Genomic DNA, 13,045 nt, shown 5'->3' on the forward strand with positions numbered 1-13,045 from the left:
TGTTAGGGGCACATAACAGCTGATCAAATCATTCTATAGAAAAATGAGGTGCTCACTGCCCTTAGATAAGGTGCTCAGGAGAAAGATAGTAGAATCGACAGAAAAATTTTCCCAGCACAAATCCACCATTAGGTGTTCACGTACCCTGTTACCTATCCCCGCCCATTTTTTGGAACGGAGACAAACTATCGCACAATTGCGCTATCAGGTCATCGATCACGTCCCTCTATCGAGGAGGGGTTTTGATAGAATCAAAAAACTCAAAGCTCGTGAATCTTATTGGATTCACAAGTTGCAGACACTTTCTCCCCTAGGTCTCAATAGGGATTATGAGATTATTTATTAATATTTGTAGTGCCACCAGGTATCATAATTTTGCATTTCATTATCTGGATTACCAACTTTACCTTCCCTTTCTGGATTCCATTGTCCGGAGGTCTGTCTTCCCTCCTCCTATTTTACCTTGAGTCACTGTTATTATCATTAATATTATTTATTATTTGTCCTTTCCCCCCCCCTTCCCTCTTTTTTCTTCTTCCTTGTTCTTCCCCTTCCTGGCCTTAGGTTTGTTTATTTATTTAGTTTTTGTCTTAATGTGCCCTGTTTGGTATTTACTGTGTCTCTCTTTCTAGGTCGGCTCCGAGTTGCGCTGATTGCGCATGCGCCGAGCCTACTCATCGCTCGGCTTGCTTTGTCTTCTATCGGCGCTCCATTCACCCCTGGCGCCTGCGCACTCTGGACACTCACCTCCTGGGCACCCGGAAGTCTTTCCTTCTCCCTCACTTATGGCGGGAAGCGGGTACTTATAAGCGCGATTGAGCGCTCTTCTCACCGCATTATGGACCTCGCACTGCTGGATTCCTGTCACGGGTAAGCCCATCTCTGCCTGCCGCTTCCTATTCTTAGCCGTTCATATCTCTATGTTTATTGGGTGAAAAGGTGAGGAATACAACTTTAATTTTTCTTTCTTTAACTTTTTTTGTTGCTTTTTACTGTATTTTTTAGTTTCTTTAGTGGACTTGAATCTTCAAGTCCCAAGGTAAATAATCTTATATGATACCCTATTTTTACTCTTTTACCGCAGACAGCCTAGCTTATCGGTGTCATGTCATCCACTACGTTATGAGCAATTAGGAATTACAGGTGCAGATGGTACCCACTCTGCACACCGATATTTATTAGGTATAGTCCTTATATTAACCCTTTATTTGCTCTAATGACATGACTATAATGGCATACTAGGCTCATTTATCATTTATTTCTGCCCTGTGTTGCGGTGGCGACGTAGACATGTTTTTTTTCTCTATTTGGTATTATATTTATCAACTATTTTCATGTAATCGACATTTTTTAGCTGCTTCTCACAATTGAATACTATATTGTCCTTGTGTCTGACTAAATATATGCAATAAAATTGATAATTATTTTCATTGGTAAACCCCTTTTTTCAACTCTTTATTGGGATCTTTAGTCTGTATATATGTATCAGGCACGGTCCACTTATGAAAGCTGAACATGTCTATAACAGAGACCCATATAGGGAGTTTTTTGCTTTTTGGTGGTTTGAATCTTCAATTGTCTGATCGCTTGTACTATACACAGCAATACCACAGTATTTCTGCATATAACGTAAAAATCATGGTCTCCTTTAAAGCTGGGTTTCAAGGGAGCTGTACAATGACAGGCAAATAGGATTTTCAACAGACCTCCGGCCTTCATACCAACCCATTGGTGTCGAAGACTTACAGCCGCATTCATCAGCTTAATAATCACAGGTAGAGCCCAGCTCCACCTGTGTCTGTTAGACACAGATTCCGACTATGTGTCACAGCCATTTTCCACCAGCTATGAGGCTACACCCACTCCCGACTTCCTGTGTACATGTACAGAGGATCTCGGTAAAAGATTGAATTGAGCATTTGAGAGATATTGGACATTACTTGAATCTAAACAAAATTACTTAGTTTTCCATTTTTTAGGTTTCCATTTTTTCTGCTTATTTATTTTTTTAGCTTTATTGCACATGCAGAATATTATTTTTCACCGGTGACATTTTGCCAATGAAATTCTAGCAGTTATCAGCTCTTCACTCACATCAGATTATTTCAGGTCATAGCAGATATAAAAAGCTAATTAAATATTGAAAAGCCAAGAAATGCTGGCACTAACACTCAAATTAAAGAAAAAATGGGAAAAAATATCCAATATATATAATAAACATGTCTTACAATGAACAATGAAAGCGGCACTCACCACCGGCAAGTTCAGTAAAAGGCACTTTATTTCAATTACGCATCATGTGAACCAGAAGAAGCTTGTGCTTACCCGAAACAGCTGTTACTCATTGGCTGTAATCCTATGAATGGAATAAAGTGCATTTTGCTGAAATAATCAGTGGTGAGTGCCCCTTTCCTTGTTCTCTTCTAAAGTCACAAATTAAATGTAAGCACTAGCTTGGGTGTGATTAAAAATTAGCAATTTATATCAGTAGATCCACCACAATCCTTTCTTTTTCCAAAAATCTGAATTTTTTCCTTATCCATCTAGAACAGGAATATAGAAGTCAGAGAATGGGGCTTTGGAGTTGCCCAGTCTTGAATGAGTGGGGAGATGCACATGCTCCTCTCAACGAAACTGCCAGAAATAGTCAAGCACTGCACTTTGCTTTCTCTGGAAGTCCCACAGGGAATGAAAGCAGCAAAAATAGAGCATGTCTTGTACTTGAATTATTTGGGGTGTCCTAGCAAATGGACCAGCTACTTATTTCCTATCCAGTGGATAGTATATATATAAATTGTGATTTAGGGAAAACCATTTTAGACAAGAAGCAGAAAAAATCTAAGTGTGAACGTAACTGAGCATTGTCAAGTCAGACAAATATCAATATTGTGGTCTTATTTCTATCTTTTAGAGCTGAATAAGAAGATTCACAGGACAATTGTACAATAGCCTTGTTGTTGGCCTATGGCCACTGACCAAAGCCATCTTGCCCTTCTCCTAAATACTGGCATCACTGGAACCTCTTCCAAAGAGTAGACCCAGCTCAACATCATGTGAGCGTCTTGCTGCAATGATGACATCTTACCAGGTTTACAAGTCTGGAGAGGCGCTTGGGACTCTAACAGGTAGGAAGATGTTTGCTTTGGTCAACAGACATTGACTACTGACTTTGTTGCTAAACCAGGGTTATGCCTATTTTTTTGATCATCTCGGAAACCTACCCTGTTAGGAAATGCAAATAAATAGAGCAAAGTATCTGGAACTCTCCCATGTATTAGCAAGGGCGAAAATATGCTATCTTACTGCATCTCTAGCTTTGGCACACCTGGGGAATCCATGTATCCCATCCTCCATAGTACACGCCTTGTGCAGGCATGTACTACGGTGGACAGAGAATGAACTTCAATCCAATATTGCAGCCAGGATGCAGCCAGCGGGTAAGGAAAGGGTGAATCAAACACCCAAAAACCCCGCCTCCATGGCTGAAGATTGCTCCCTCCAAATTCAGGTCACAGAGTCCCTTTAAGGGGACAAACAACAAGCGTTCAGTATTTTCATTGGCCCTTTAAAGGTCTAATACTTGTAACAACTTGAAATCCAGCATTATGTTTTTGCTATTTTTGCAGCTAATCTCAAAAAATGTATTTGTTGAAGTCTAGACAAAAAACCTTTTTGTACTGCAGATAAAAATGTGACATCCAATAGTGTTATATGTTTCTGGACAAGTTCAGACAAATGATTTAATCAGGCATGAAATAGGTTCTTGTAGCTGTGTCAGTTCAATGGATATTATGCAAATTCCAAATTCATCAGTGTCAAGACATTGTGCAAAACAACCAATTAAAACTGAAAAGCAAAAAATAAGGATGTAACAAAAAGTTATACAGATAAACAAATTAAAAGTTCGACTTAGTGTGAATTTTCTGAAGTTCATAAGTTATTCTTTACAAAAAAATCAGAATGTTGGATTAGTGGACGATAATGTCATTTCTGTATCCAGACGTATGAATATCATACATATCACATAAGTAGTCCATTGAAAATAAAACTTGAAAATTCTAAAATTTAAATATGTACTGTAAATTTATTTTTCAGCTCTGTCTCAGAATCACAAGACCCTCATCCAACAGTCATGGTAGTCCGTAGCTACTGAACAAATCCCTGAAACTTTAATTTACCTGCCGACATCCTCAAACACTTTTTCTGATTAGTTGGCCTGATGCAATGTCATACATGTGTCATGCCGCAATGATAACATTGTGCTGGACCTACTAAAAAAAATAAATTGTGGGATGTTGGCGGGTAAGGGGAGATTGCTAGGGCTCCAGTCCGCCAGTCATAGACTACAGACATGGACACAGGACCAATGTTCTGTGAATCTTTTTGCTCAACACTGCTCACTTACAAATACTATTGTTTTAAATTAGGTTGCATATAATTTTAAGAAAGTTTTCTGATAGCACAAAATGGTACAAAAAAATTAATCACTATTCATCAGTTAAATATCCTACTGCTGTAGCAAGGCCACTCCAGTAGCCTTCACCATCCAGTAATGATTTTAAGTCTATTATTCACCAGCTCACAACAGCAAGTTGCTCTCCCCCATGGCCATATGTCGAGAAGGGTTACCAACTGTCTACAAATTCCGAGACAGTCCCTACAAATAGGGCAATTTTTTCTGTTAAAAAAAAAAAAGCTTAATGCATCCATGATTTTTTTTGAAGCTGGAGAAACTTGTACAGAATTTTATGCCAATATTTATCACCCCTTCAAAGTTTACAGAGAATGCAGCTAATGTCTCATGTAAGGCAGCAGCTTTCTCATCAAAAAAGTTCAACATAAACGTCTTAATTTTCAAACTTACAAAATAAATCCAGAACTTTTGTCCTCCTGTTTGCAGCCAGAATGTCCTTATCAGTCGGTTACCATGGATGACTGCACCACCCTATAATCTGTAGGTGTGATAAAGTCTTGGCTCAAGTCAGGCACGGAGAGCCTGTTTGTTGGACTCTCTATGCATGTATCGTGACTGTGACATAGCCGCAACACATGCAGCTGTTGTGCCGATCAGCTGATTGGCCGGCGCGATCCAGGACGATTTCCTCTGCAGCTTGCCGAATAAGAGGGAACCCGAGCAAATTCGCTCATCTCTAGTCCTGGCAAATTCAAGCGATCTGTGACTCAATGTGTGCCATAAAATAACTCCTAAAGTGACTCATAAAATGTATGCTGTCATGTCAGGGTCACACAGGCCAAGGTGACCTATTGTGACCCAAGACACCAATGAAACAGATTCCTGAGGGTGTATGTGTTATTAACCTCTGCAGAAGCTTGTTTCAAACTGCAAAGAAAGATTCAGTCCATATAATGAAAATAAACTGTGCATATTTATATAGGGGGATGCGGAATGGGGCAAGTGAACATTGCTGATTTAGTAATCGGCCCACCGTACCACAGCACTAATGAAATGTATAAATAGGTTTTATGCCCATAATAGATATATACCTGATGAAGGCCGTATAGCAGAAACGCGTTGTGTTTTAACCTTCTGTATGTTTTATTCTCTCTAACAATGCCATGTTAGAAGCTTTTTTTTTATCATTAAAAGTTTTTGGCACACTTTATTAGATCCTTGCTATCTTGGGTGGTAGCACCATCCTCTCCACTGGATTTTACTGATGTCCTTGATAGACCTATTATACAGACAATATTTGTTATATGACTTGTTCACTATGTCTTCAGATTCCAACAGAAGCACATAAATAGCGGTTTCATGTGAGGCACATCAGTTCTGAGGCACTGCACAATCTGTGGTCCAACTTGGCAGTCATTCTTTAAACCCCAAAGCCAACTTTATTATTCAAGACAACGCATTTTAAGACTGGCCGCCGGTGAGAGTGAGACACATAGGATGAATTTCGTCCATTTCATGCCTGCCTGCGCTTCAATGAGTTCTGCACTATCCCCTTTGGCCAGTTTTAAAATGCGATGTCTCGAATAAAGTCTTTTTACATCAACTAAGGAATTTGCCCCTCAGACCGTGTGGGGACATCATAAAAGAACCAGACTCCAATCAGAGGACAATAAATCATTCACACTCCTTATCTATGAACTGTTCCAATATTTATGGACACAACTGTTTGTCACTCACATAATGGTAATTTTGCTTCACATCACCTGTCTTATCTATGGCATTTTTCTCTCTGCTGTGTTGTGCATAAATATGTGATTCTTCAGAATTTCTATTAGTCTTTGCCTGATGAAGAGACCTGAGTAGTCTCGAAAGCTCGCAATTTGTTACCATCTTTTCAGTAGCCATTAAAAGGTATCAACCACTGAGGACTCTCAATTCTAAATATTTTTCTTCCCTGGATAGAGTGAATCATCAGTTATTACTGGAGTGAAGAGACTGAAGCCAGTAACAGGGAGTGCGACAAACTGGGCCTGTGGCAATTTTAATTGCAGCAGGGACCTAACTACACATAAATGCAGCCTTAAGCCTATGAGAGGATTTACATTAGTTAGATAGGTTCCCAGCAAACAAGAGATCGCCTTGTCATTGGCTGAGTTGGCCAAATTATGTGCTAAGCATATCCATTTTTTCTTATTATCTAGAGCAGTAATGCAATTAAAAATTCATATATTTCATGTTTCCATGCTATAGCGCATGCAACTTTATTTGTTCCTTTATTTTTGTAACATGGACTGAATCATTCATTGATGTTGCTTTTCATCTGACGTTCCTCAGTCTTCTGATAGTAAGCATACTGAGGGGAAATATCTTCTGCAAACACATGCCAAGAGGAGCCCATGCCATTGTCGCCTAGAGTCACACAGAACACCTGAGTTGGTGTGATCCTTACACAGCTACAAACTCATGGAGAAGAAGGTGTGATGGCATGGGGGTGCTTCCATCTAGTATGAACTTACTGGGAGAATGAAATTGACCCTAATAAAGATCTTTTGTGAGGTCTAATGCTGGGCGTATCTCTGCATATGTATGTATTATTGATGGAGATAGTTTTTTAGCATCCTAAAATTATTGCATACCGGTCAATTAGAGAGTATAGGAGATTTATTGATGTTTTTCTCTCCATTATCTCTCAGCCCAGTGCATTGAGGCATTTTCGGTTAGGGGGATATTTATTAGGGTTAATTTTATTGAAATGTATTAAAGGTTATATTTTAATAGGGGTTTGTCGTTAGTAAGCTGATACATATTCACCCTTTGTGTATATATTAGTTTGAACTTACTGGGACTATCATTTGCGTTGCAACAGGACAATGACCCAAAAAAACTCCAAGCTAGGTAAGGACTATGTGACCAAGAAGGAGAGGGATGGATTGGACTGATTGATGACAAGGCCTCCACAATCACCCGACCTCAGACCAGGTAAGATGATATGGGATGAGTAGAACCACAGAGTGCAAGCAAAGCAGCCAACAAATGTTCAGCACCAAAATGTTTTAAAGCAAACTCAGGTGGCTGTATGATGGAGATGTTTGAGACAATGTCAAGGGGGTGTTAAGTTGTCAGAATAAAAGGGGTGGTGCTTTTGTAGGAAGGAGAACCATGTTGATGGTCTCTTTTGCGTATCTGGGCTGCAAACGTCAGGGTAGTCATCAGTGTTGCAGGGTGAAGAGATTACTGACCGGAGCAGCACAGGGGACTTGACTGATGGGGGCAGGTTGGACTAAAATAGAAATTTGAGCGAGAAGACAGGACACTTGGTGGGGACCAAGCTTGTGAGTAGTAAGACGATTACCTTCCTCTTCACAGACCCACACCCACTAGCGGTGCCTATGCCCCCAGCTAGCCAGACTGCCAACGCTTCCTACCCTCAGACCAGAGACACTTCCTTACTGGGTAGTGACCAGGATAAAGTATAGACCTTCGATCCGCTCACCACCGTGGAGGCACCGCTTAGTCCCATCTTTGTTGTGTCTGCTGAGGACTGGCCTGTGTCTGATGGACTGTGCACTCCTACTGAGGCCTTGCTCACTGAGCTCTCTGCTTCCTTTCTGTGCTGCCGGCCATCACCTCTGCGTCACCATGTGCAAGGATCAGGAGATCGCGTGCCGAAGAACCCGGAGGATTCGTCATCGCAAGGAGAAAGTGCATCACTCATCTGTGGGACCGGATCAGAGACAGCTCTCGCCGCCTTAGGCGCCACCATGGGACCTTCCATCTGCCCTCCTCCAGCGCACAGAGACTGATAAGTTAACCTCTTACATTATATTGCATTTGACTTTCCCCTTATCCTCCAATCACATTCCCCCTGCTTGTACCATTACTGTTCTTATACATAAAAATCATGTTAACCCTTGTTCTGCCTCCTGTGTGTCACTGCATCCTATGCATCTGCTAGCATCCTACACTTTGAGGAATCGAAGGTTTAACACATATTCTTTGTTTCACATAAGTTTCTTTTCCCTTGCTTCCAAATGTGTTTATAAATGTATATATATATATATATATATATATATATATATATATATATATATATATATATCTAAAGCGACATTCTGATGTGACAGTTGTTTAGGATACAATGCGAAGGCCAAATATCTATATTCAGCTCAAGAAGCTTTTACTTCCTAGTGTGTCTTGGCAGCATATGATGTCATGACTTTCAGACTATTGCTTTCCCATAGGGTCAAAATGGAATAAAGCAATATTTAACACCTGGACACACACTAAGGAATTTTGACTACTGAACAGACAGATTCAGGCATTCTCTGCCCAGGGCAAACATATTTAGAAAGGTATGTCACCTACCTAAAAGGTATGTATCACCTAAAATCACACAAGGCCAACAATGTACGCCATCCTAAAATAGTGCTGACACTTCTAGTAGACATCAGAAACGAACACTAAGTCTAGGAGACAAAAAAGAGATGACTATTTTTTTAAGCAATGTATTCATGAAATAGTTACGGTAAAACACTTGACAATTCACAAAACTTTTTTTATTTTAACTCTTTAGGCTCATATTATGGCTTCTAACTCTTATTCGTATAAGTTCTGTCTAGTGAATAACATCCTCCTAAGCCATCTATATGGGCATGCAGGTGATAGGAAGTTTAATAAAATGATACCTTGATATCTGAGAGCTGATGTCTTATTCCAGAGAAATACACGTTGTTCTTATTTGTAGATGAGCTGTTAAGATCTATGCGCCAGACATAGATGTCCCCGAGAATCTGCCTCCAGAGCTTATTTGAAAAAGAGGCGTTACAAATGTGAGACATTCTGACAGTCTGCTCTCCAGATCTACACATCTCACACTGGTAACGGCCCCCATTTGTTTGAAATAAGCTCTGGAGGCAGATTCTCGGGGAGATCTATGTCCGGCCCATAGATCTTGACAGCTCAATTACATTTTAAGAAAAACGTGGATTTCTCTGGAGTAAGACATAGAATCGCAGATATCAAAGTATAATTTTATTCAACTTTCTATGACCTGCATGCCCATATAGACGGCTTAGGAGGGGTGATCCTACTGATAGGTTCCCTTTGACGTTTTTGAGCAATTCACATCTAATTAAAATAGAAATATTTCCACTATTTCTGTATTTCATTTTATATAAATTGCATATACTTTTCTGCTATAATCTGATTTAGTTTTTCTTACAATTTGCTTTTGATTAGTTTTTCTCAACTTAACTTAATGACAGTTTTATTAGCGATTCTTAGTAATTCAACTACCTTTAGCACAACTGTAGCGTAACACTCAATCTGCACAGTAGCTAGCAAGAGATATTTTAATTTGAAAAACAGATTAAATTGTGCTGTTCACTGAACAATTGCAGACTTGGAAAAGCAAAAATGTAATAATACAAACTTTTCTACAGAATGAATGAAAAAAAACACTCATAGAGTGTTGGTATGAGTGATACTGACACCACTATTATATATTACATAGTGAGGGGGTGTTGCTACAAGTTTTTCAAGTGCTTTCAAGTTAAACCTATAAATGGCCATAAATACACAACGCAGGAAAAAAAGATTATCAGACCATTTTATCTTTTATGTTTTGTTTTATCATATTTTCTTTGTTCTTCTACTCTACTTCTACTTTAAGGCTTCTTTTACACTTACCTGCTTTTTTGCGGTCTGTTATTGCGGGCCATTTTTGTGGGCTGTATCGCCGCAATTTTCAAGGTCTGCCACAATATTGGACAGCAAAAATCTTGTGGATCGCCGTTTTTCAGTTTCCCAATACTATAGCAAAAGTATTGGGGGAAAAAAACAGCGGTCGGCAAAACCGGAAGTCACGGCGCACCGCAAAAACAACCTTCAGTTGTTTTTGTGTCCCCATTGATTTACAATGGAGGCCGTGTCTGTAAGCTGTGAAAAATATTGAGCTAGCTCAATATTTTTTCAAGGCCATAAATACGGCCATCATGGCCATATGGCGTATGCCGCTCCTACAATTTTTCGCAGCCCATTTTTACGGCCCCCTAGAAATCTATTGGGGCCGCAAAAACGAGCTGCAAAACCACGGCAAATGTAAGTCAAGCCTTAGTAGTAAGTTAGACAGAGCTTGTATTCCTCCATTATTTCCTGACTTAGGCTATGTTCACACATTGGATTTTTGCTGCATTTTTTTCCGCAGGCAAAACCTACTCTTTTGACAGTAAATAAGCAACGTTAAAAAAAACAAATTTTGCAGAGTGTTTGCCGGGTTTTTGTCAGGGTGCATTTGTCATAAGCTGAAGAAAGGAGTTTAATACATGCAGATTTAGATTGATCAATAATGCAACATAATTTCCCGCTTCAAATTACGTCCTGCAGGGACCTGTGTGTTGAGTAAATAATTTCCAGAAAGCCTCTCTATTACACAGCATTTTTTCTCTGTCAGAGCCGCGTATATGTTTAGGGACATGTTCAGTCACATACACCGTAAATTCTGTGGTTTGTCTTTTATGTGGTTTGATGAATTGATTGGAAATGTTTAAAATATTACGGTTTGTGGGTTGTTTGAGGTCATATACCGTAAATGTTCCCTTATCCTGTTTTTTATAGTTTTCTTACTGTAGAACCGATAAACTTTAAGTTACAGATGTGACCTTATATAAAATAAACCACAAATTCGGAATTGCAGCTGAGGAAATTCTTTATTTTGAAATGTATTTTTTTTTAGAGTGCAACACTTGTGGACAACCAGAGGCATAGCTAGGGTTTTAGCTCAGGGAGGCCAAACTTCTGAGTGAGCCCCTAATCAGGTAGCCTTGGTTACAACTATGGTGGCACACCCTAATAGTTGGATGTAGGAGAACCTCAGCAGATAACTGCGCTATTGCTGAAAATAATCTAAGACCAACGTTGATATTACCGCCATGTAGTCAGTGGTAGATACCAGTCCTGCATAACATATATAAGAGATCACAGCACAGTTACAGATGGTGACTTACCGCTGACGTTCTTTCTGATGGAGTCGTTCACTTTTCCCATCTTTTCCATTTGGCCCAGACCGACATGACAAGTTCCTCCAGCCACAACTCGGCTGCAGAGAATACAACAAAGACTCATTTCACTTCTCATATTTTCAGCACTCTCCCCAATGGGACTATTCCCAACCTGCACAAACTCCTCATCCTGCTGATACCCCAATACTGAGCTGCTGCCGTATGTGTCCCTATTACTGCACCTGCTGTGTGGTTCCCTGTGCCCTCTAAATTTGAAAGCAACCTTCTAGAATATAGTAATGCCAGGTGGAAGTTCCCTAGAAAACATAGCCCACATTTTGCCTCCTAGAAACCAAGAAAGTAATATAGCCCTCTGTGTGCCCCTTTGACAGTCACAGTAACCTGAGTTCCCCTATAACAATAAGTGCCCACTTTACATTTAATAATGTCCTGAGTCTCTCCCCTGTAAAGCTCCCCTATACACAGTATGATGCTCTATTATGCACAGTATAATGCCCCCTCACTGTATAGTACTATCCACACAGTATACTGACCCCTTAGTAGCTCCCAAACTGTTTGATAGCTCCAACACAGTATGATGGCCCCATCACTGTAATCTCCTCATCCTCACTGTATGATGGCCCCCTAGATATCCTCTGTATAGTATAATGCACCAGATAGTCCTCAATACAGTATAATGTACTCCCTATAGGCCCCCATATAGTATAATGCATTCCCTATAGGGCTCCATATAGCATAATGCACTCCTCATATGCCTTTATAGTATAATGCACTACCAATAGGCAGACTCTATATAGCATAATGCACTCCTCTTAGGCAGACTCTATATAATGCACCCCCATAGTCAGACTCTATATCGTATAATGTACTCCCCATAGGCAGAATCTATATAGTATAATGAACCCCCATAGGCAGATTCTATATTGTACAATGCACCCTCCGTAGGTAGATTCTATGTTGTATAATGCATCACCCATTGGCAGACTCTATATTGTGTAATGCACCCCAATAGCCAGACTTTATATTAGATAATGCACCCCCATAGGGAGACTCTATATAGTATAATGCACCCCCCATTGGGAAACTCTATATTGTATAATGCACCTCCCATAGGCAGACTCTATATACTATAATGCAACCACATAGGGAGACTCTATATATTTTAATCCACCCCCCATAGGGAGACTCTATATTGTTTAATGCACCTCTCATTGGGAGACTCTCTATAGTATAATGAACCCCATAAGAAGACTCTATTTAGTATAATGCACCCCCTGTAGGCTGACTCTCTTTTACATTGGGTAAGGAAAGTATTCAGATCCCTTTAAATTTTTCTCTCTTTGTTTCATTGCATTTGGTAAATTCAAAAAAGTTCATTTTTTTTCTCTCTAACGTACACTCTGCACCCCATCTTGACTGTAAAAAAACAAAAATGTAGAAATTTTTGCAAATTTATTAAAAAAGAAAAACTGAAATATCATATGGTCATAAGTATTCAGACCCTTTGCTCAGAATTGAGTAGAAACACCCTTTTGAGTTAGCACAGCCATGAGTCTTCTTGAGAATGGTGCAACAAGTTTTTCACACCTGGATTTGGGGAACCTCTGCCATT

General features: G+C 39.7%; 1 long non-coding RNA gene across 1 annotated transcript; it reads left to right on the forward strand.

The window, feature by feature from the left end:
* The first annotated feature begins 648 nt into the window (after positions 1-648).
* Positions 649-7,394, forward strand: LOC138658361 (uncharacterized). Its single transcript, XR_011317468.1, has 3 exons — positions 649-870; positions 2,912-3,125; positions 7,281-7,394. It is a non-coding gene; the product is annotated as an uncharacterized lncRNA (long non-coding RNA).
* The last annotated feature ends 5,651 nt before the right edge of the window (positions 7,395-13,045 follow it).

This window comes from Ranitomeya imitator, chromosome 1 (assembly GCF_032444005.1).
Source record: "Ranitomeya imitator isolate aRanImi1 chromosome 1, aRanImi1.pri, whole genome shotgun sequence".
NCBI classification, from domain to species: Eukaryota; Metazoa; Chordata; class Amphibia; order Anura; family Dendrobatidae; genus Ranitomeya; species Ranitomeya imitator.